General features: G+C 46.6%; 1 long non-coding RNA gene across 3 annotated transcripts in view; it reads left to right on the top strand.

The window, feature by feature from the left end:
- Window positions 1–21394, top strand: part of LOC119388856 (uncharacterized) — a 39515-nt gene extending 18121 nt beyond the window's left edge. For all 3 annotated transcript variants that reach the window (XR_005182867.2, XR_005182865.2, XR_005182866.2), the window contains 3 exons: window positions 4594–4743; window positions 18350–18399; window positions 21311–21394. This is a non-coding gene — a long non-coding RNA (uncharacterized LOC119388856). The remainder of the gene's footprint in view (window positions 1–4593; window positions 4744–18349; window positions 18400–21310) is intronic.
- Window positions 21395–22862: the final 1468 nt, after the last annotated feature.

Below are 22862 nucleotides of genomic sequence, written 5' to 3'. Positions count from 1 at the left end.
CCGATTTTTCCGCCACGCGAAAGCGGATCGCCTTTCCGCTTCACGGGAAGCCGTACTTTGGCTGCGCTAGCTCAAATCACGTGACGTAAACAGACCGCAAATTCAACATGGCGGCCAAGGCGTCGGCGGTGGCTCACATCGGCGCATTTGCAAACTACCCGTCCAGCACGACAAGACTCACAGCCTCGACAAGGACGCGTTCCTCGAGAACCTGGTTTGGATTACGATTGACAAGAACACTGGAAGTAGAAAAAGGTGTAGCAGTAGCGAGTCGGCGTGCCCCAACGTGTCTCGCTTCTTGCAAAGCCGGGTGAATCCGCCGCCGCAGCCACTGCTGCCGTGTCCGCTTATGTAGTTTCTGCTGGTGTATCTCCCGAAACGGCGGTTTGAAAAGGTGAAAGCTATTTATTTTCCGTGTTTTGCATGCTCAATTTGAATTCGGTACGAAATTAAATGCTCAGGAAACGGGGAAAAGAGAATGAATTCTCGAAGTGGCGAAGGCGGCGGCGGCGGCGACAGCATGCTGGAGAGGCAGAACAAATGTGAACATTTCCGACGCGCGCGAAAACGGTTTTCCGGCCGCTCTGGCGCTTTCGCTTTCTCTTCGCTTCTCAAGTGTGAATGCGCCTTAAGAAATGCTTCGCATTTAAATGTTCCGTCACTGGGAGTCGAACTTACGACCCCTCGATCCCCAGCGCGAAACGACTCCGCCACAGACGGCACGTTCATCGTCATGCTAACGGCGTGCTATTTATATACACATTTTGCCTGTGGCGGTACTCAGAGATCGGGGTACATCGACGTGTTTTCGTTATCACTAGCGAGATAGCGCGAAGGGCACGAAAGGCGCGCTTTAAGGGTCGACCCCCCCCCCCCTCGCGTTGAGATGAGCGTGCGCCTCTACAGGGCGTGGTCGCTCGTGCGCGCGCGCTTACCTTGTACGTCTTTAGCTCTCAACGCAAGTTTGTGTTGAAGGTACAGAGAGCACGAAGGTCAGTTCGCTCGCGCAGCGGGCGCTTTTGCGAAAGCAGCGCGCTGCTCACAAACAAATAAGTTACAACTGTGACAGTTCGCGCTCATCCTTTGTATACTGTGCGTTCATTTCGTACGTCCTCCTTTGAATTTGACCAGCGCGTTTTAACTGTCGAGCTGTGACAGTTCTCTGTTCGTGCTCATCCTGTGTATGTTCGTTCCGTGCGTCCTTTCTGCTTGAGCAGCGTGTTGCAAGTTTTGAGCTGTTTGTTGTCTCTGCGCGTGACATTACAACTTGTTGCTATAGCATTCATTCCTTTGCCCTCGAGGCGAAACAATGCACAACAAACGCTCAACAACGTCTGGGAAAGCACGTTTTACTTTCGTGTTATACCGATTCCTATGACAGAGGAATCAGCCATGTTTGTTTCCAACGACCGTTCATATCCGCGGTTTTCATCGGCGAGTCGCGACGCTTGTTCATTACCTTTATTTCTTTGTCACGAGCTAGCTGTGTTGATTTTGCTTATCTCGCTATTTACGCATTCCCCCGTCATCGTGTTCGTATGCACTTTATCTATGGGAAGGCGTCTCTCGATGATTAGAACGGTCCGTACGGGCAAACTGTTTCTTTATTACGAAGCTGGGCTACAAGCGGCTCGTCGACGCCACCTGCGGCGTGCAGGACTTCAGCACACCAGGCCACCGGACCTCCAGCGATGGATATACGGTCCGAACCATAGGTCCCTCCTGGACTTCATGGAGGAAACACGCTGCACCATTTTGTGTAATGTGTATTGATGCCGCAGGGCAAACTAACGCGAATAAAAAAAGCATTTTTTGCGAACCATAGGCACAGTGCTTGTTTCTATCTATCTATCTATCTATCTATCTCTCTATCTATCTATCTATCTATCTATCTATCTATCTATCTATCTATCTATCTATCTATCTATCTATCTATCTATCTATCTATCTATCTATTCTAGATCCGGGCGCTCTTGTCGTCGTCTCCTTGTGTATACGAAAGCAGCGTAGCAAGGTATGCCTGTAGGACGACATGATTAACAGGTCATATGTAAACAACGTGGCATGTCTTTCCCGTACGTCAGGAAACCATTTCGCCCCAGAAAAGCCAACATGGATGTCTGGCGTGCCCGCGACCAGGCCGGCGCGCTGGAGCTGCTGGTCTTGACTTGGGGCTAGCGGGTTGCGCGACGAATTCGTGTCCTCGCCGGGCCTCCAATAAAGTTATTTCGCTCACTGAATCACCCAGTGACGCGGGGCGCCTATTCGCATATCAAGACCTTAAGAACGCGGCTACGCGCTACAAGTGATTCTCAGCGTATAATGATCCCAGGGACGGCAAAATTGGCTACAAGTCCAAAAGAAAAATCCTCTTAGAGCAGTGAATTCCAATTCCTGTTCAAGCCGGAATCGAACCTAGGTCTTCTGCGTGACATTAAAGTATCCTACTACAAAGCCACCCCAGTGTTTCAAACTACTTCGGAAAAAGGCCATATACAGACGTTATTTCAATTGTACTTACAGTGCTGGCTATCCGCTGTTATAAAATGTAATAAACATTGCATGTGTACTGCTATACCGGGCAGCTGTTGTCGAGTGTTGCTTGACCCGGAGGAATTTTTGCAAACCCCGGTACGTATGATTCCTACATCAATCCTACAAAGTGCGAGATTTTGCGCATGTTTTCTGCGTAGCGGCTACTTTGGCACAGAGGCACGCAAAATGCGCGGGAAATTTAATCACTCTAACATGTACAACTCCTATCAACGAATTGTGCGTAATCCTGTTAAGTTTGTAAGAGCGTTAAGCTCTTGTGCCTTCAGCTCTTAACAAAAGGGACGTTCAATTTTGACAGCGAAGGAGGAGCCGTACCCTTCAGAGAAGCGTACAGATACTACATACGGCTGTCGTAAGGGTCCTTTTTTTGTTGAGGGATTTGAGATATCTGGTCAGTATCCGTCTATGTACCGACGCATTTTCACCAACGATACTTCTTTGCAGATTAGTTGGTTCATAGTTGCAAACTCAACTTGCTGCGCAACCAGCAGGAAAGAAGGAGGGAGACAGGAAAGAGTGCCAACTACCAACTGTTTATTGCCAGTTCACGAAGCCAATATATAGACATGACACATTGCACCATCACGATGCGCACAAGACCAAGATTCGTTTACAAACTGTACCGGGGACAGAGCTGTAAAAAAAGCTACTTGATTTGTAGTAAGCGGCATAACTTTTACCACTTAATCTGCTGGTGACGCAGCAAGTACAGTTCACAAGCATTTCTCCTTCTTTCTATATGCGCTTTTATTTGGCAGCATCAAAATGCGCTAAAACAAATAAGTGCCGGTCAACAAAATTGCTTCGAATATACAAAGTGCTCGAAGACACCGCTGTGAGCGATAAAGTAGTTCAGGGGAAAGTTGACGCTTGAAGTTACGTGAGGGCGGTATAACGTAGGATCTCGCTGGAGCCTGAGTTCGAAAATGATCACTTGTCTTCTTCAGAACAAGCGCCTGGCGAAGTTAGTCATCTTGGCGAAACACTGGCTTCAACGACGTGCCCCGTTGAACCCCTTCGCATTAGTGAAACAACGCATTGCTTATAATTGCTGAATCACAGTAGTTTTTCTTGAGGTGACAAAGTGAGGAGCCTGACGTCAGGCAACAAGTGTATAGTTCGTAATAACTAACCGCACATTGTGCTGTTTGCTGAGCTCTACCATTTTAAGATACAGTGAACTCTCAATTGAGTGAACTTCAAGGGACCCAAGGAAATAGTTCACTCAACTGAAAGTTCACTAAACTGAATATTCACTAGAGTATGGAACAGCATTGGCACTGCAGACATTAAAGTCAAAAGTGTGAAATGCAATTTATTTTGAAAAGAAATCTGTAGTTTAATTTGAACTGGTGCCCTTAAAGCGCAAGAAGAGACAAGCTTTCCAGAGAGTACGTTCTGTGCACTGCCTCCGGCACATGAAGATGGCCGCATAATACCGATGATGCCGATCAGACAGACAAAAAAGAAGGGGCGAACTGATGCGCACGTGGTCGTTTTCTTCACCCGGACGGCCGCTTTGCCTCGGCGGCGCTGCATGCACACGCGATGTCGCGCCGCCGCCGATGGATGCTGATTTAGTGACGGCTCGCATCGGCTATGCCAGTGCTGCAGTGCACAAAACTTCGTTGAATTGATTTTAAAAATGAGCCTGGGTCCGCGGATCAAGTTCGTTCAACTGAAAAATTCACTATTCTGAAATTCGTTTAACTGAAAGATTTTTGCATAGAATGCATAAGAAAGCGCCGGGGATTTTCTAAAGTTCGTTATTCTGAAATATTCGTTAAACCGACGTTCGTACAAGTGAGAGTTTATATTGTACTGTCTAGTGAGTTCTTCAATCATCTAATTTATTCTTGATAGGATTCAGAATTTTACTTGCCTTGCAAAAATTGCGAAAATGTGTCATTTTTTTTCCATATATAGCTTTCCTGCCATTTATTGCGTGGCAATATTGCCGAATAATTGAGCTATTCCGCCGAGGCGTGAAACATTGTTTTCCAACAGCTTAATTTTCATTTGTTCATTCTTTTTTAGGTGACCGTACTTAATATTGGTGGGCAAACTCTTCAATAGCTAGGTCAAATCGGTTTGCCAGATAAAGATAACAGCCGATCAGGGGCATCATGGTCTCCTTCTTTATATTACTTCTGCTTCCTGCTATGTGTCATGCGGGTGCCTCAAAAGGTAAGTTTCTGTTTCAAATTAACGGAACTTCTCCTACCTTTGTCGTAGCTGTGGTTGTTTCCAATGAGGTCATGTCGCTGCGTGTACGGGGAGTGCAAGAGTATTCGTTTTACCCCATGATCGAGTATGTAATTCCGTATTTTCGCTTAACACAAATATTGGTGATTCGGGATTTTTAAAACAAAAGGAAAGAAGAAGTACGTGGGTTACCTTAGCGTGTTGCGTTTTTAAAACAGGAAAAGAAAAAAAATGCCTCAAGTGCGTTTGAACTCCTACTTGACGAGCAAACAGGTCAACGCGTTGGATTCGAATGTTTTTTAGGCTGTTATAGGCGCGACATGAACACGCACGGTGATATTTCCTGCAATATGCCTTCCAATATGCACTGGAAGCTATCAGTTACTCCGACAGAGACTATTGTTAAACACGTCGCCAAATCATGTGGGAACTACTTAGGCGAACACTATCTACTGGTAATGGGATAAAACAATTATCGTACACCTAGAGTTTATACTGTTTTGGACTGGATAAAAGTTACTCATGTATGAGGTGATATACATTAATGATATAGCATGCATGAATACATGAATGCATAAATGGCTTGAAACAATTCCGGTGCTTTATCTCACCGTTTAAAGAAAAGATACGATTTGAGCTCGTCTTGAGCGCTTTGAAACGCTTATACTTGTAGTAAAAAGGACGGACTATGGGCACCGCGCATACGTTAGGAGCCGCCACAGTCGCGGCGCTGCCTCCAGCGCCAAAGCGGCCACGGCAGCAGATCTGGCGGGATAAGGGAGCAGACAACGCAGGCCGTGGCAAGCCACTGCGCCGTGTTTTGGTGCTTCGCTTGAGGCGTTTCCTTTCCCGTTTGCTTCCAAAAGACGTCAAATTGTTAGCAGCTGTCCGAGAAACGTAGCGTTAGCGCGGGTGCTTCTTTTCGCCAGACCTCGTGTATCCTCAGGCGAACGCGGCAACATTAACATTGCATGAGCTGGCGGGAAGACAACGGAGGTGACGAGCCCGTTGACGACGAAAGCTGCGCGCTGTATAATCGCGGGGCCGCCTCGCTCACTAAACATTCACAGCTTATCACCCTCGCGCTAACGCGGCAGCGAACTCAGCTTGAAACTGGCGATACCAGCAATTGCACTGTCCAAGGCCACTGCATGAAAAACGCTTTCCATCGAACGGCCATGGCGCTGCATTCACTGCGCCGACTTAACAGTGCAGCCGAGTTTCGTCCGTCGTGGCTCGTGTTTTGTTGCCATGGGCACTGCAAAGAGTGCAAATTATTATACGTTTTGGATTCGAGAGCTACGTGATATAGTTTCCTCCGAGGAGCTAACCTGAAGAAGGGCAGGGGACCTCCTCGAGCGGGGCACGTTCACGGCGTCGTGGAAGAGGTGTTGCTCAGCAGATCAACAATCACGGGCAATGCAATCCCAGAAAAAAAAAACATCTATTTACAAACTCACTTTTGTGCGTCGAACGAGTGCGATCCACCGTTCACCGCCGAGTCCGTTCATATTCTCTAAATGGAAACCGGTAAAAACGCGTGCCCAGAGAATTCCTGTAGGGGTTATTGCACCCAACAACGCAGCAATTATTCCTGATTTCGGCATTCCTACGAACAGCGGAACTGGCACAAAACGAACTGCCCGCGAAAATACCTCGCGCCGTCACAGCGGGAGCGTGGAGCGAGCAGGGGTGCAATCACGGAGCGATGTTGAATGCTATCCCCCGTATTCTTAAACGCACCTTCACTCGAGCCTTCGCCTCGACTTGACCAAGTCAAGGCGAAGCGCCCTCCTCCACCCAAGGAGCCGCTGGGTTTCAAGAACGCTCTTCGGCTCTTTCATTCGCCAAGGGACACTTTGCCAACGATCCCTTGACTCGAGTGACGTCTGATAACGAGAATATTCCTAATGTGGTTAGGAATAGCTGTTTCTGCTCAATATTTATGTGCTTTTCTTAGTTAATCTTCTTTATCAGTCGACGTTACGGCAAAATACACGCCTTTATATCTGTCAGTGTAGCTTCGTAAGCTTGAGCCGATAGAGTAAGCGAGAAACCCCCGCTTGAATCTGGCAACAGTCGCATCCCGGCTGCTGAAAAGAACAGCTGATTCCGATGTGTCTGCTGCTGATCGTTTCACGCGCTTAACTTCTTTTATGCGCCTGCGTCTGTTAATCGCTGTATATGATTACGGCAGTGTCTACTTGTGTATTGTTCGTGACCCAGCGTTCGCCATGGTGACTGACGAAATACTTGAGTGATAGCGAAAAGCAGGGCCCATCGCACGGACGATTGTCGTTTTGTTTAGCTTCCTGCTGCTGAGAGCCTTTGTTCATTGATGCCGCTGCAGAACGGATAATGCGGGTGAGTCATTTTTACTACGATCACATTATACTGATCTGCTTGGTGAATTCGCCACCCCACTGTGTGCAGGAATTACTTATCGTAGGTAAATTTGCTCTCGATGCGGAGTGCTAGCATAGTTCATAATTACAGGAGGCCCTGTGCAATTGCTATTTTCTCATTTCATTTCTTGAGACATTTAACGCGACACTGGTAGTGGTTCCGCTTCGTTTATTTTACAAATGCGGTAGAGACTGCTCGCAGCTGCTACTCATAGTTATCACAGTGTCGCGTTAAGGAGTGCGTATGCTATGCATGTGGTAGAGCGTTCAAATTAGACTGTAACGCAGGTTGAGGAAAGCATTCGCTTGTGTTTTCTCCACTATCGACGGAAGCAGTGTTTTAAAGTCGTTTTTTTTTAATTGGCAGCGTATGTTGTCGGTTAACTTGGACTGATGTGTGTTTGGTTTCTTCTTAACAGCGCTTCTTGACATCAGGTATACTTTATGCAAAGTTTTAATATTCGGATGATGCATAAGTTAGCAGTTCATTACTTCCATAAACGTTTTTCTATTCGCCGTGCATTTGTCGATAAAGTGGTTGCTTGGGCGAGTTGGTACGACATACTTCACATCTGTGTCTGTGTTCTGTCTTCACATCTTCACCGTCTGTGTCCTTCTTTCTCTTGTCCGCCGTTTTTAGCGCTGTTTTTTATGTGAAGCATTGTCGATGTCTAACGGACTAATTCTAATGGCCGCAACGGCCATATTTTAAAATGTTTGTCCTGTCTTTTTATTTGGAAGGCAGGCAGCCTGTAATTAGTGCACGAGTGCCCTGTGTACTGATGTTTGGCAATCATTTGCAGTTTGTGACCCCTGGGAATACTGCTGAGGAGGGCGTCGGCGTCTGTGCTGTATAGGGACGCTTTGGCATTCCAGAGCATATTTTGTATTCTGCACATCACGAGACCTGAAGCCCGTTTCTGCCCTTTACTGCTGTTCTGCCTTAACGACGACCGTGTGGACGCACTGAACCTGGGCGGATGTGTTGCAAAGAAGCAGGAGTAAAACTACTCTACTGATTCAACGAAGACGACAGCACCGAAATGGTGAAGATTCTCAAGGGTCTTGCAGTCATCGCAGCTACTTCTGGTCACAAGAACGTGTAAATATTTGTAAATATACGCTATCAAGTAAAATCAGCTTGCCTACCTTTGGAACCGCGCCACCTCCCTTCCATGGAAGAGAACAGTGCTGCATTCTATAGAACGTGTTGATTGTTTAGAACTGCTTTTTTCTATATAATCAAGCAGATTGAGGTTTTTTGCGATCCTGTCTGACACGAAGCACAGAGAAAACCCTAAATCATTGCAAATGGTAAATATTTTTATTATATGTGCTTGATGAAGAATAACGTAGGTGACAAAATACAAGTGGGTAAAGCTGCAAGGTGTCCATCAATAAAGCATATGCGCCTACATACTGTCATGAATTCGAGCTTGTAGGACATCATAAAGAAGATACAGGTGGTAGCCACACTAGTGTGACTAATCCATGCAGTGCAGCTATTAACGCAGCTTTTCTTCCTTTGTATACAGTCATGCAAGCGCTGCACATACTGCACATTTGTAAAGAGCGGTTGGCGTATCTTCCTAGTCTCAGCAGCCAGGTTCCTGCACAAAAGAAAGGGGTTATAAAATAATGAACCTAGTGGTACATCAAAGCTGCATTTTTCTTTAATTCTCGTTCTCTACACACATTCTTCAGTACTTCTCGCCTTGAAGAACAGGCATGTCTTTTGTTGACCTTAATGAGCTTTCACTATTTTGATACATGTTTGGGCCAGGCACTTGTGCATCTGAACAGACGTATGGCTATCCAACGCCCATTAGCTTCATTATATATGCTCAAACGTCTACAATACACTGCGTGTGGCTATGTTTGTGAAAATTTGCCGTCATTGCTAATTAAAGCGTGTTATTAAGCTTGAAAAATAAACATTCATTCAATTCTCTGCTGTATCTTTTGTGTTTTGATACGTTTCACGCATTTTTGCTAACATGCAGTTTCTACTGCACCACCCCACTGGTTAGTTTCATATAGCTAGGCTGGACGTCCATAGATATTGTGGGCTACATAAGTACGTTAACGAAGCTACGAATTACGTAGTTATAACTTTCAATACTAGCAACTGCACTCTCGTTGTACCCCATTATATGTCTTTTGTTTTCCATAAACCATCCCAAATATGGATCTGATCAAACACAGAGAAAATGTGAAAACAAAATAGAAGAACGCACCTTCACGTTGATACAGAAGATCTCCTTGCAGAGGTATGCTTCTTCGTATTTCGGTTAGGGTAGTGAAGATTTACATGAGCGAAAGCCGCTCAGGTGTGCGGTGAATGCCGGCGCATGAATAGTCAGGTACGCACCCATGAAACTAGCATGAATAATTCACCCATTAATTGGAGAAAAGTTCGCTCTTTCACTTTCCTTTCGCTATCGCGCAGTCTTTCGCACCGGGCTTGAACTGATGCGGCGTAAGGTCTTCAACGAAATACACATGAAAGCACTGGCGACCATAGTATAAGACTTGGAACACTCGCACGATGACTATCCGAAAGCATGCAGGTAATCCATTGGCTCATGCACGGAATGCAACACATCACGGCACAAGAGCGCGGTCCTCTTGACATCATGCCGGCCTCTCTCGGAGCCACAGCAGCCACAGTATACCTGAGCCGTTGCCGAACCACTCGAAGACAGCGCCATAGTAAATGCTCACCTTCACTGTCGAAAGCAAAAAGGCAGCGGCAGGGCGGCAGCTTGATCCATCGGGAAATGCAGAACAAGTGAGCGACGCACCGCATGGATGCCACGCTGACCGTGGCCTCCGAAATGACGAGCGCGCGGCCCGCTAGTCGGAGGCCACGCGCTGACGCCGAAACTTCACTCAAGGAACGATTCAAGGTAGCTCCCGCGCTACCTTGACATTCTCAAGTGAAACACTCGAGATTTCCTCAAGTCGAGGTGCGTTTCGAGTGAAGGGCGATTTGTGAATGGGAAAACGGCCCTCAAGGAGCGTTTCGAGTGAAGGGTCAAGTCGAGGAGCGTTTGTGAATACGGGGGCATATTCTTATCGTCCACCACCTGCGGCTGACTGATCGCGTTGATAACGCGGACGTACCGTCGCTCTCGTCACTAGCCAAGCGCGAGAAGCACGAAAAGTGTAGTCATCGTAAAAGGTATAGTTCCTCGACTTCACCCCATTGCGAGCGCGTCAGAGCATCCCGCCAAATCTGTGCTTCTTGCCGCTAGGGACGCCGAGCGGAGTTTACGTCTGCACGGAGCCTATACGAGACCGCCATGACCCGCACTTTTTATCTTTACTGTAGGCCTGAAGATACTTCGGGCTGCAATGATTTTCAACACTTTTTCTTGATGATACGCACGACTGTTCTTACTGGTATCTGAATCTCAGACGTCGCAAAGGTCTGCGGAAGAGATAACTACAGAGCACTTATTTGTTTTACTGCTGGCGGGTCTCTTTGACAATGGCGTCCCTTCTGGTGTGAGTGGGCACATCGTGTTGTGCTTTCAAATATCGTTACTTTAATAGTTCAACATGGCACCGTTTTTCACTTTGGGCCCTCACTTCGTCCCCGTCCCTTTTTTGCGCCATATTGTTTTTTCTTCACAAGACGATACTCGTGCATTGAACAGAGGAGGAAACACCATTGTTACAGTTGTCAATTTAATGTAGCATACAAATGCTTACACATGTACTTCAATGACTCAACAAGCTATAGTTTAGTTTCGCTCGTCCCTGCAGGAATACGCAAACGAGCACTGCGTACGCTTTCTTTCGATGAAAGGGATGTCTGTGCTGTAACGTGAGTGTCGCCGTTGTGTTAGAGAATGAGTTACCCATTATACGCCAGTGTAGACAACGTGTGAGGTAAGCCTACAATATGTACACTAATAAATTACACTAGGACAATTTTGTTAGAATGCCAGGCATACAGAGAAAGAAAATACTTGCTCCAAAGTAATATATCTTTGACTACCTAAGCACCACTAGATCTAGGAAAAATAATTGTGCTTACGTCTTCTCAGCCATGTCGATTTTAACATTTTATGTTCAGGTTCCTGGAGGACAAAGCTTAGGGATAAAATGTAATGTAACTTACGTTACAACCATTAGGTTGTGACATGCACATACGAAGGTCATAGATTTTCCTTTTTGTTTCTTTTTCTTTTCCTGCCCTCCTCCTTCTAGGCCTGTCTGTCCACTATCTCCTTCCTCTATATAGTAGCATGAAGGCGCCTTTACATACGCCAAGCAGAATTTTTAATTTTTTTCCTAAAGAGCTTTCTCTCTCTCTGTACAGAAGTTCGTCGATCCGCCATGAAAAACTAGGTTCGAATCGCAGCAAATGCGTCTACTCACTGACTGCTTCGCGTGGGATTCATTCCATTATTCGTGGCATCTTGTTACACTCAATGTAGTTGCGCAATCCTGGTATGACATAGCCGCGCCGTATTTCAACTTTCTACGTTCCTGTAATTAAAGCAAAATTAACACTTCTTTCCTTCAAATCAAAAAAGAAGTATTTCATGAGGTGCGTTGTCAAACCTTTGGTCGACTTCGGGCATTGCCACCTTTGTTCCTATTGCATCGCCGCACCCTAGTATACAGCCTACCTTACGCATGCCCATGAAACTTGTCCGGTCTTTAATGTGCATGCTCAGTGCAACGATACATATTTCTAACTGCAGTTTGCATACGTTTCTCAAGCATTCTCAGTGATGTTTCGTGATGCGTTTAAACAACTGTGGTGGCGTGCCGCTACTCTACGGTGTACTATCGAGTCTTCTGATGTTGTAATCAGAATATTGTGTGACGGCGAAACAATGGTGGAAAAAAAATTAGGTAGGATGTTTCATTGTACAATTCAACTTTTCAAGAAAATACAGGCCACTTCTGTCCTCAAACCATGCCTCGTGGAAAATGACATATTTCTGCCATGGGGAGCTGACTCCATAATACGTAGGAACAACACGAAACGATAGAGCCAAGTTTCTTGAATGATGTGATACCATGTTTCTACGGAACGTCCTGCAGCGCACCATCAAATATACTTACCTGAGACGCCCATGCGCATTGGGTAGCTCTCTGTAGGAAGTGGTGATGAGACACCGTCTGTTCTGGTGAACTTGATTGCGCTGCATATCATGTGGACGTGCAGGACAACCATTCAACAACCAGATATGGACAACCGTGTGGCTCGCCAATATTTCAAAAGTAATTTAGATATGAAGATGCGACGGAAGGTGGCTGCGACACGTTTCGCTGAAAAAAAAAAGGTGGTAAAGGACTTCCACATTCGTTAGCTGCTTTGGCGCTTGTTTTACTCACTGAAAATTTTTGCATGTACACATCGGTCCCAATTAGGCTGTTTTTTAATGCGATCAACCGATAATATGGTAAATAGCATTTGACCATTTGTTGCTGACATGTCAAGAAGCAGGTTTATGAAGGCAACTTTATAGCGGTCAAGCAAAACACTGTAGCCTCAGGGGAGCTTCAGCGCTGAGCGATTGCATAGCAGAACTGTTTCAGTCCGCGGACTTGCTTGTAGACGACGCCCATTCGCTGAAGCCACTTGCGCCCAAAACGATGCTGGACCCCTTTGAGGAAGCACGTACAGCGGTAAATTTGTGGCACTGATTGCCGCGCTGAACATGCAGAAAAGAAACACCACATGGCTTCACAGGTTCCCCAGTATAGGTCCTGAGCGTCACGTTAGTCTTGACGGAACTGACTCAGCCATGGTAGATCCGAACCAGCTTATGAACGAGGCCTGTCCCCCGGCGTGCCCATAGAGTTAATATACTGACTCTAGAGGAAAAGCTCCCCATAGGGCCCATGCATTGAAACCTATAACCGCATGGGTTCCGCCATGATGGAACAAAACGATCGTTGCCAGCGTTGCCAGACCCTGAGACGCTCGCTATATTTGACGGTAGTAATCAGTTTTAATCTACCAACCTAAGCCAGCCACGCCATGAGCCACGCGCTGTTCGGAGAACATCAGCTGTGTTTTGATGCGTGAAGCCGTGTGTTAGTGTACGGTTGTCTGTGCAGCTGGTCCCGTTGATAACCGTTAAAATTTCCACCTGTTTGTGCATGGTTTTTACTAGGCACTCCTACCAAAGTTTCTCCATTCGCTGGCAAAGGTCACTCGGCAGATTCGCAGCTCGAAGCAAAGTCCGTAGGCCGTGGTCGCGCGCTGATTCGACTTGCAATGGCGAGACACCTGTATCCACGTTCTTTTTCAGCTCATTGCTGCCGTACTTCAGCGCAGAGAGCCGCAAAGCAGAAAAATGTCGATTGACATGCAGCGGCGAATGTGAGTGAGACATCTCCCGAAAGCTTCAATCGAGACTAAAGTTACACGGCCCACAAAGCTTTATCGCCGTTAAAAAGCATTAAAAAAATCGGTTGCGACTAGTTCGTACATAACCTTCAGGGCTTGTCTCACCTCTTCTTTGCCGTCCGTCCTGGTTTGCACTGATACAGTGAAGTTTCCAGCTCGAAAGGAAAAAGGGCTGTCACATCAAGTCGAGTGGTATGCGGCGACAGCAAACGCACACAGCGGGACACTATGACAACTACAAGATACACGACGCGAACGAAGTTTCGGGGGCTTTAACATGACGCGCAAACCGGCGCAATCGGCCGCAAGCACACACTCGCGTACTCGCGAGTGTTGATATGGTGGTGCCATCTAGTTAACCAGCCTGCAAACGCTCCTTTCCGCGCGCAGTAAATTGCATAAATAGCCGTCGTATCATTTCGTAGAAGTATTCAAAATAAACACAAAACAACATCCGCAAGTTTTTAATTGTGCACATGCTTCTTTAGGATTGATATGTGATGGCAAGAATGACAGCGTTCCAAGATGTCAGCGTTCTTGTGGTTATAGGTCTCGCGGCCCAGCTTTTCGTCTAGAGTCAGTATTAACTCTATGGGCGTGCCGTCGGCGTAACCAGTGCCCCGCGTGCCAAAAAAAAAGAAAAGAACGAAGTGTGGGCACGAGAGGAGAGCTCGCACATGGTGTGCAGAAAGGAAGGTTTGCCTGACATATGGACGTGCGGTGCAGCGCTCGCTCCACTGCGGCGCGCGCCCTAGTTTGAGTGGACACCGCTAGCGGCTCTGTAGTTCAAGACATAAAACCGTTCGGTCTCCTCTCCGCGGCGCGCTCTCTTCTACAGCAGCTGTCATAAAGTGCGCTTCGACGGACGAAGATCGCATCGCGGCGGCGCGGGCTCGCAAAGAGGCCGCAGCGCGGCAGCGACGTCAAGTCGTCCGGAGCGGCGGGCTCGCGAAGCCGAAGCGAAACGGGCGCGTCGTCAAGCCGACCCGGAGTTGAGAGATCGAGAAGCTGCAGCGGCATGGGCGCGTGAACAAGCCGATCTTGGCTTGTCGTACATTGGCATCGCATTCTCAAACTTCAATTTACAACCTTTGCAGCAAGAGCCATTAACTTTATAATTTACGGACCACAGGGCCGTTATACTCAAGGGGAGGACGTTCCTCTGAGCTTAAAGTCATATATGACGAGTAACAACATCAGGGGGACCTCGAATGGAAGGACCATGAACAGTGATCAAAAAAATAAAAGGTTTACAGAATTTTATGTCGAGTCATGTTCCCCTGAGCATAAAGTCATATTTGACAAGCAACAACATCAAGGGAACCTCGAATGGAAGGACCATGAACAGTGATGAAGAAAATAAAAGATTTACAGAACTTTAAGTTGACTCATGGCTGCTTCGCATACTATTCAGGGTTCCCTTTACGGGGAGATGGTGAGATTTTTACCAAGACGGTGGCTCTCGTGTCGAGCTCTATGTGGAAATGAACACCTTCTACCCTTATGCTGAGAATAATGGGCTCACTCTCTCTGCCTCTTTGTCTACGACACTTCACAGGGTAATTCTGGCGGCTGCAACACCCAAACGTGCAGCGCTGTTCGCTTTCCCTTAGGTTGCTGTTTTCCACGCCACCTGCAGGCTTTCTGGGCGTTGAACCTGAAACCGAATACCGGACTTCGAATGAGTAGCTGTAGTGTTAACGAGTGCAGCCTTCAAGGTAGTAGCGCTATCAACAGCTCGTTGTAACGTGAGATGCTTGCGCTCTGATAATGTATTATTCAATGTGGACTCTCACTGAACTGGACACAAACCTGTCTTCTCGCCGAGAAACGCACCAAGCTCGGGTGTTCGCGCCAGCGCCGTAATTCTTCCACGTACTACGGTTGTGTTTCGTGTTCCTTCTGTACTCGTCGAGAAAATTTCCTCATTCGCCTATGAATGACCGTTCACGGGCTAAATGCTTGCCAAACAGCTCGCACAATTCTAAAAAGACAGGGCGTGCAAACAAGGACACAAGAAGGAAGTCAGGACACCACAAACGCCGACTAACAACTCATTTGTGGTGTCCTGACTTCCTTCTTGTGTCTTGTTTGCACGCCCTGTCTTTTTAGAATGAATACTTACCAACTAGCTCAGCTCTCTGTTATTCTAAGCTCGCACAAGCTTTCCAGTGAAACTGAGGACGGCTTTTCTTGGTTTGGTAAGAGACTTGAAATGTGGATAACTCTGTCGGCCCAACATGCTTATGAACGAATCTACCTTCTTTTCATCTGGGACATTGTTGTTTTGAAAGTAAGCCTGCACGCACCCCTCGTATCTAGAGCTACCACTTTCAAGATTCAGTACCGAAGATTAAACTCTGACACATGTTAGCAGCAAGAAATCAATGTAACATGAACAGTAGTTTTTTCTTTTTTGTCCGCTACTCTGGGTTGGAGTCCCGTTCTCCTTCCCCTCCAAAATTTAACTTGGCTCTGCCCTGTTCAATTTTTTTCTCATTGGCATTGCCTGCTATATTATTATGGTGCAGGCCGAGGTTTTATTTTTATTTTATTTTATTTTATTTTTTTATTTTTTTTTCATACCTCACAATAAAGAAAGTCAAATCGCTTGTCGAATTCTCAAATGTTTCTGCATGTCCCAACTGAAGACTCGTGGTCGCCTTCGCCTTGGCCATGTTGTCCCCAAGGGCTGCTTCGCGGCTACGAAATCCGTCAGAGTGTAACGGTTGTTGCTATCAAGCCGGAGCTTGTTATATGCTGGCGGCATCCCATCTCCGTCGCCAGTCTATATCGTGCCTGACGAAATAACAGCTCAACGGGCGAGCGAATGCAGATGGCTTTATTTTTCCATCAACTAAACAGCGACGCGCGACCTGCCCAAGACAATATTACAGCGAAGAACTGGCGCGACAGCTTCAGTGCCAGCGCTTTTTAAGCACGACAAAAAAGAACGTGTGGTAGCAGGAGAGCTATCACGTAGCTGCACTACATGTCAGTTACGCATTAAAAATTTACAGTCTTTACTCCTTTATTTTGCGTTGATTAGCATCTGTAAGCTGCTGGAATAACTTATCTGTCTTTCACTGTGACTTCTGGCTCAAGCGGCTCGATGATAGCTCTCGACGTTTCGAGAACAAATCATGCGAAAGTTACGATGTGGCCTTTTTCTCCTATAACGTTGGATACTACCTGATTCGCCTCGTGGACCGCTTCTCCCTACAACAGCAGTCGCAAAGTGATGACTACTTGATCCTGAAATCCAAAGTTAAGAAGCATATTAAAAGACAGGGCGTGGATTATGCACATATCTTAGCACGAAATAATGAATGCAGTGGATTAAGGAATAGAATTGAGCACCAGGATATAACCCACATAGAATAACAATAAACATACAGCGGGAGAAAACATGAAAAGTAATGATAACAAAACATCGAATATATAGAAAAAAAACTAGAAAAAAGATATTCGTGAAGGCACATAACTCGCTATGGTCGGCGAAGTCCCTGTAATATTAACGAAATCATTTTAGAACGTATTTGAAGACGTCCATGCAACAACCGTTGCTGGTGTTCAGGTAAGCACTCAAATGCTGCGGCAGCGCGATCGTTCAATGCTGCTTCATACTGTTACGATGTATACTGTTATGCAGCCTTTCCACACTAAGAAAATATGCCACATATTCTGCTCTCAAATGTTGCCGACACTTCGCGCGAGAGACGGGTTTGGCGATTTAGGCATTTATTTTACTGTCTTGTGAATCCCGAGGCTATTCATTTTATTCCTAATGCAATCGTAAAATAACACATCTTGTGTTTTACTTACTAAAGCCACGTTATTGTTATGAGGCACGCCTTAGTGAGGGCTCCGCAAATATCGACCATCTGGCTTTCTTTATCCTACACTTACGTCATGGAGTACACGGACCTCTACCATTTCGCCACCACCGAAACGCGACAGCCGCGGCGGCGAACAAACTCACCGCCTCTGCGTCAGCAGCCGAGTACCCTAACCACTGATCCACCGCGGTGGACAATTTCTCTTACCTAATAAACCAATATTGTGACGATAAGGCCACGTTTCATTAGTCTGCCTTAATACCGAATAAGACGAGCTTTCGGAACACCCTGCAATATTTCCTTGGTCTTATACGTTTCCCGTCGTTATGAGAGTGCTCCTTATAGCGCTAAGTAAATATAGGTTGGTGAATACGGCCCTAGAGGGCCGGAGTCCAATTCTTGAGGTGCATGTCTGTAGATGTCTCAAATTAAACGCGTTTGTGTAGTGCAGATGTGTGATGTGCTGTGTGTATGACCTCATTCGCGGATATACGCTTTCAAATCCCACTCGGTCCTGTAGGAGCCGCTGCGAGACCGGTCGGTCGGTCCAAATCACCGAAAGCTGCAGACGAAACGCTTCGTAAATAAAAAAAAGACGAGCCTAACGGTTTGCTTCAGTAGTTCTGTATGATTGCTTCAGATTGCTTCAGTAGTTCTGTATGAAGTTATCTTTTTGCCAACCAAAAGATCTACAGTGCGTCTCGTTAGAAGCTGTGCATTTGACTGGTCAGGCATCGCTCATCGCCTAGCGGCCTCTATCGAACGTTTTGCATTGTCTGATTTTGTACTGCGTCATACAATGGGCAGAATACTGCGAATACCTGCCTTACAGCATCCAACTGGTATCTAGCCATGTGTTTTAAATATGTGTGAGCTCTTTGTAGGCACTGGTAATGCAAGTTTCTGAAATATTTCCATCAGTGGCGGATTTGAATATTACTGATGTTCATCAAAATACTACCCAGGTTGCAAGGATGTGAAAGGTGCGTGGCACCCTGATGGGGCACCTTGTTTGGTACGTCATTATAATTTTGCTTTTTTCACAAGCTAATAATCGGCAATTCCTTTTGTCTGTATCGGGCGCGTGTGTTTTGCGCTATCATTATTACCCGTCTATTGAAAGTTACTAAGATGGTTAACATGGCGAGTTGTGGTCCTCATATTTATTTCAGGAATCACGAAGAAGGATTGATTGTTGGGCGAGTTGGTAATTCATGATGAATGCAAATAGAGCGAAAAAACGTAAGACTAGACGAAGAAGGCTACAGCACAAGCGCATAAATCGAAGGTGAATCACGAAGGTGAATCACAGTGGCGCAAACTGTGAACTGCACTGACCGACTAGGTGAGCGCAAATGAGCCCCGCAGGCTCAGAGGTAATGGCGCTTAGGAGATTTCGCCGGACCCGCCAGTGACCCGTTGACTCATCAAAGCTTGTACGTTGGCGCCAGCGGCCTACTGGTGTTCTCACTTTTCAGAAGTTTTGTTAGCCCGCAGGTTTTTTGTGGCCTCCTTATTAGACATCAAAATGGTGCTCCATTTGTGCGAGAGCTCAATCTGACATTAACGACATTTTCTGAACCTGTCCCTGCACAATACTGCTACACTCGCTTGTTTATTTAGATGTATTCGGGTTTGACCAGCAAGGACGGTTAGCAACGCTCGACACAGATCGCGCCGCAGTGTTTGAGACGCTTCTCGATTGTAGCAGATCATTTCTTAGGATTGCGCGCAGGACGCGAACAGTGCAGATTATTTCATAGCTTGCGGGACCACCAGTGATAAGGCTGGAAAGCTCGATGCGTGATGTATAAACACGGCGCTTCCCGGCGATGATCAATTTTATCGACGGCGGACGCTCTGTTCGCCGCTATCACTGTAGAGTGTATGTTGCTGTAGCTTGACGTTCCGTCTCCCGGCCACAAGTTCGGTCAAATAGAGAGTTTCATCTGGGTCACGTCGACTGCTGCCTTCGTCGACGTCACAACCCCATGACAATGTGATGCCCTCTGCAGGACATAATATGAAGCTCACATGGTGAATTGTACACATCAAGAAGATTGCTCCTTTGGGAAAATTTTATGCAACACATCTGTTGCATCTGTGCAAAATTTTATGCAACACAGCAACCTACAAAAAAACTTTACGCTTACCCATTTCATAGACAACTCGCAAGGAAGATTTTCCGCCAATCAGCCCCTCTGTTCGCCCACCATCACAGAGTGCAATGACAATGAGTTTCTCTTTTAAATGGCGGACACTGGTGAAAACGGTTACGCCCCAAGGGGAGGTGTTGGTCCGCCCCAGTCTATTGTGTGCAAGCAAGGTGGTGGTACCAAGATGGTACAAGAATTACTGTATATGTCACTCTTCGACAACAGAGTTAAGCGTTTGGTGGAACTCCATGCTCAAGAAGCACACTATTCAGATGAAGCCGTTGTTGTGCGGCACGCGAGGGCGGCTGGGATTCAGCAGACAGAAGCGATTAGCGCGTCCTTGAAGAGCAAGCAACAACTAACTTTGTGTCCGTGATCGTACAGCTCTACGGCTCGGTTGCGCACTCTCGCACCACTTCCCTTTCGCGCACACAAGGCGATACGATTTTACCGACACTCAAAGATGGGAAAGGGGGTCTGGCTGCTGCTGTGCGACCGCCACATCACTTCCTCTCCTAGTGAGTTAGCGAACGCTCACACCACGATTTAAATTGTTCACAAGTCCATACGACGGGGCGCCCTGGAGACTTGTCTACTGCGTGTCCTTGCTACATGACGTGCTTGATATGTAGAGCCTTGGAGGGTGGTGTGGCAAATGATGGTGCATGTGAAATGGAGTCTCCATATTCAGTAAGCACTGGCTTCAGCCGATCGAGTGATACCACTTCGTGGCGACCGCACACGTCGATAGTGAACGTCTTCTGTTGCGGCGAGCGCAGATTGAGCTGACGATGGAAACATTCCACCATGCCGTAGCAAAAAACGTTTAATTCTGGAGAAAAGTGATGATTCGAACTGCCTTCTCCGGTCCGTTGTTATTATGGATGGTGCACGGGAACGAGCAACCCAGTAGTGCAAAAAGAGCGGGCAACCATGACAGCAGTGATATCCACTATAGGTAGGGCCTTCGCCCAGCGCACGTGAATCTGGCAATGCATGTCAATGAATACGCATGGTCTTGGCAAAGTGGCAGAGGTACGACAAAGTCGAGGTGTACGTGGTCGAAGCGCGCGTCTTGAGGCGCGAACTTTGCCAACAGGGTCACAGTATGTCAACTAGTTTTAGCACGCTGACCCGGTATGCATCCTCTTGCCCAGAAACGCACGTCTCGCTTCATACTTTTCCAGATGAACCTTGCTGTGAGCAACTTTTGCGTAGCTTTGATTCCAGGATGCAATAGCTTGTGAACAGAAAGAAGAAAAATACACTCCCACTAAAGGGAACAATGTGGGGATGCGAAGCAGCGTATGGGTCGACTTTACACGAACTGAATCTGCCTTTTCTTCCTCTCATAGCAGCTGTGTCGGAGCAGTATGTTCATGTTGGTAACGATACTGTACGCCATTATTAGGCGACCAGCCAACAGTGCCAACAATTGTGGAGTACTACTTCTACTCCAGCGTCCTGGTGCATGAGCAATGAGAGAACTGAGCAGCGCTCCACACTTGACGGGGCGTGGTTTTCTACTAGCTATATTCTGAAAAGGAAGCGCATCCTCTATATATATATGTATATATATATATATATATATATATATATATATAGAGAGAGAGAGAGAGAGAGAGAGAGAACTCTTTAGGGTAAAAAATTACACCTGCGAAATCACTCCCTCTTTCTCTTTTCAGATTGACATATTTAGTAACTGTCTACATTTCTTATTAAGATGTTTCTGAACTGGCGTGACATATCCACCAACTGATTTTTTTTCAGGCAGGGATACTAGAAAATCCAGTTGGCGAATATAAATGTGCCGTTGGGCAATGCTATGATGGTGGCTGTAAAATAGTGAAAATTCATGTGTGCGCAACCAGCTAACCAACTAAGTGTTTATTCAATAAATCTATCTTGCCGAAACACTGAAAAACTGAGCCCATAGCACGCCTCTGCATGTTTATTCTTCTTACTCGCACAATTTTAGCATTTTAAATGCGTACGAACTTCGATGCCGACTCAGCAAAAAAACTGTCTGTCCCTCCATTCCGAAGTTTTTGACGAGAAATCTCTAAAAGTGAATAAATGAGTAACAGAAAAACAATTTTGTTCAGAATATTGGGTATATAACCTACGGCCACACGGCCAAAAGCCTAGTCTCTCACCAAGTAAGCTGTAAACACCTCTTACAACAGAGCTGTTATGCTCGAGGTTTGCCGTGTGTCGTAGATAGAAAGTTATCATCATGAACCGGCGTTATTAAGTTGCTAAGTTGACGCACGCTGTAAATCACGTGTGGCGCATACCCTCTTTCCACGGGCCGTGGTATGCAGGTAGGCACTACACGTAATTTAGGGAAAGTACGCACCTCTATACAGAATTATTCCACCTTGTGACCAGTGTTCCCTCCGTGGTGCTTGAGCCGCCCACGAGTCCACTTAACGGTTCCGGGAGTGCGGAAGAAGTCAGACCTACCGACACATGCTCTGAAACAATTGAGCCTACTCCTTCTGTACAAAAACTACGGTAACAACGTCCACATCTATACGGATGGCTCGACTACGCCATCCAGTTCAGGTGGTGCGGTGGTGATACCATTCCAAGGGATAACTCTGCGTCTTAAAACCTCACATGCGACGACGTCTACGGCGGCAGAACTCGCGGCTCTGCGCAGCGCACTAGAATTTATTGATACTGAAAGACCAAGTAAATGGGCTGTGTTTTCTGACTCAAAACCAGCGTTACAGTGCCTGCGGTCAATTCTCCGACGAGGATGCAACGAACAGTTGACATACGAAACCGTGAAACTTCACCACCACGTAGTTCAAAAAGGCCACGATATTGACTTCCAGTGGTTACCTGGCCACTGTGGCATCAGTGGAAATGATTCCACAGATCACGCTGCTCGCGCATCACATCATGAAGCAAACATCGTCCGAATGCCGCTTTCAAGGACAGACGCTGCAAGGCAAATTCGACAACTGGCCCGCAGTCTCACACTGATGGAGTGGAACGCACCAAGCAAAAGACATACCAGACTACATCAACTGAACCCTTCACTGCAACTCCATGCAACCTCCATCCGGCCTTCATCGACGCGAATCTTCGCTTCTCTATCACTTTTGGTTGGGAGTTGCTTTTACGAAGGCATATACATCGTTAATCGGAACGACTGACAGCGCGGCATGCGATGTTTGCGGCACCGAAGAAAACATCGAACACTTGCTGTGCTACTGCCCTCGTTTTGCCTCGGAAAGACAAGTACTGTCCAACGCACTGCGGCGACTGGATGTTCGGCCAATTTCCCTGCAGGTGCTACTACAGCACCGTC

Source organism: Rhipicephalus sanguineus, chromosome 4, assembly GCF_013339695.2.
Source record: "Rhipicephalus sanguineus isolate Rsan-2018 chromosome 4, BIME_Rsan_1.4, whole genome shotgun sequence".
Classification (NCBI taxonomy): domain Eukaryota; kingdom Metazoa; phylum Arthropoda; class Arachnida; order Ixodida; family Ixodidae; genus Rhipicephalus; species Rhipicephalus sanguineus.
This window is presented reverse-complemented; position numbering and strand designations above follow the sequence as displayed.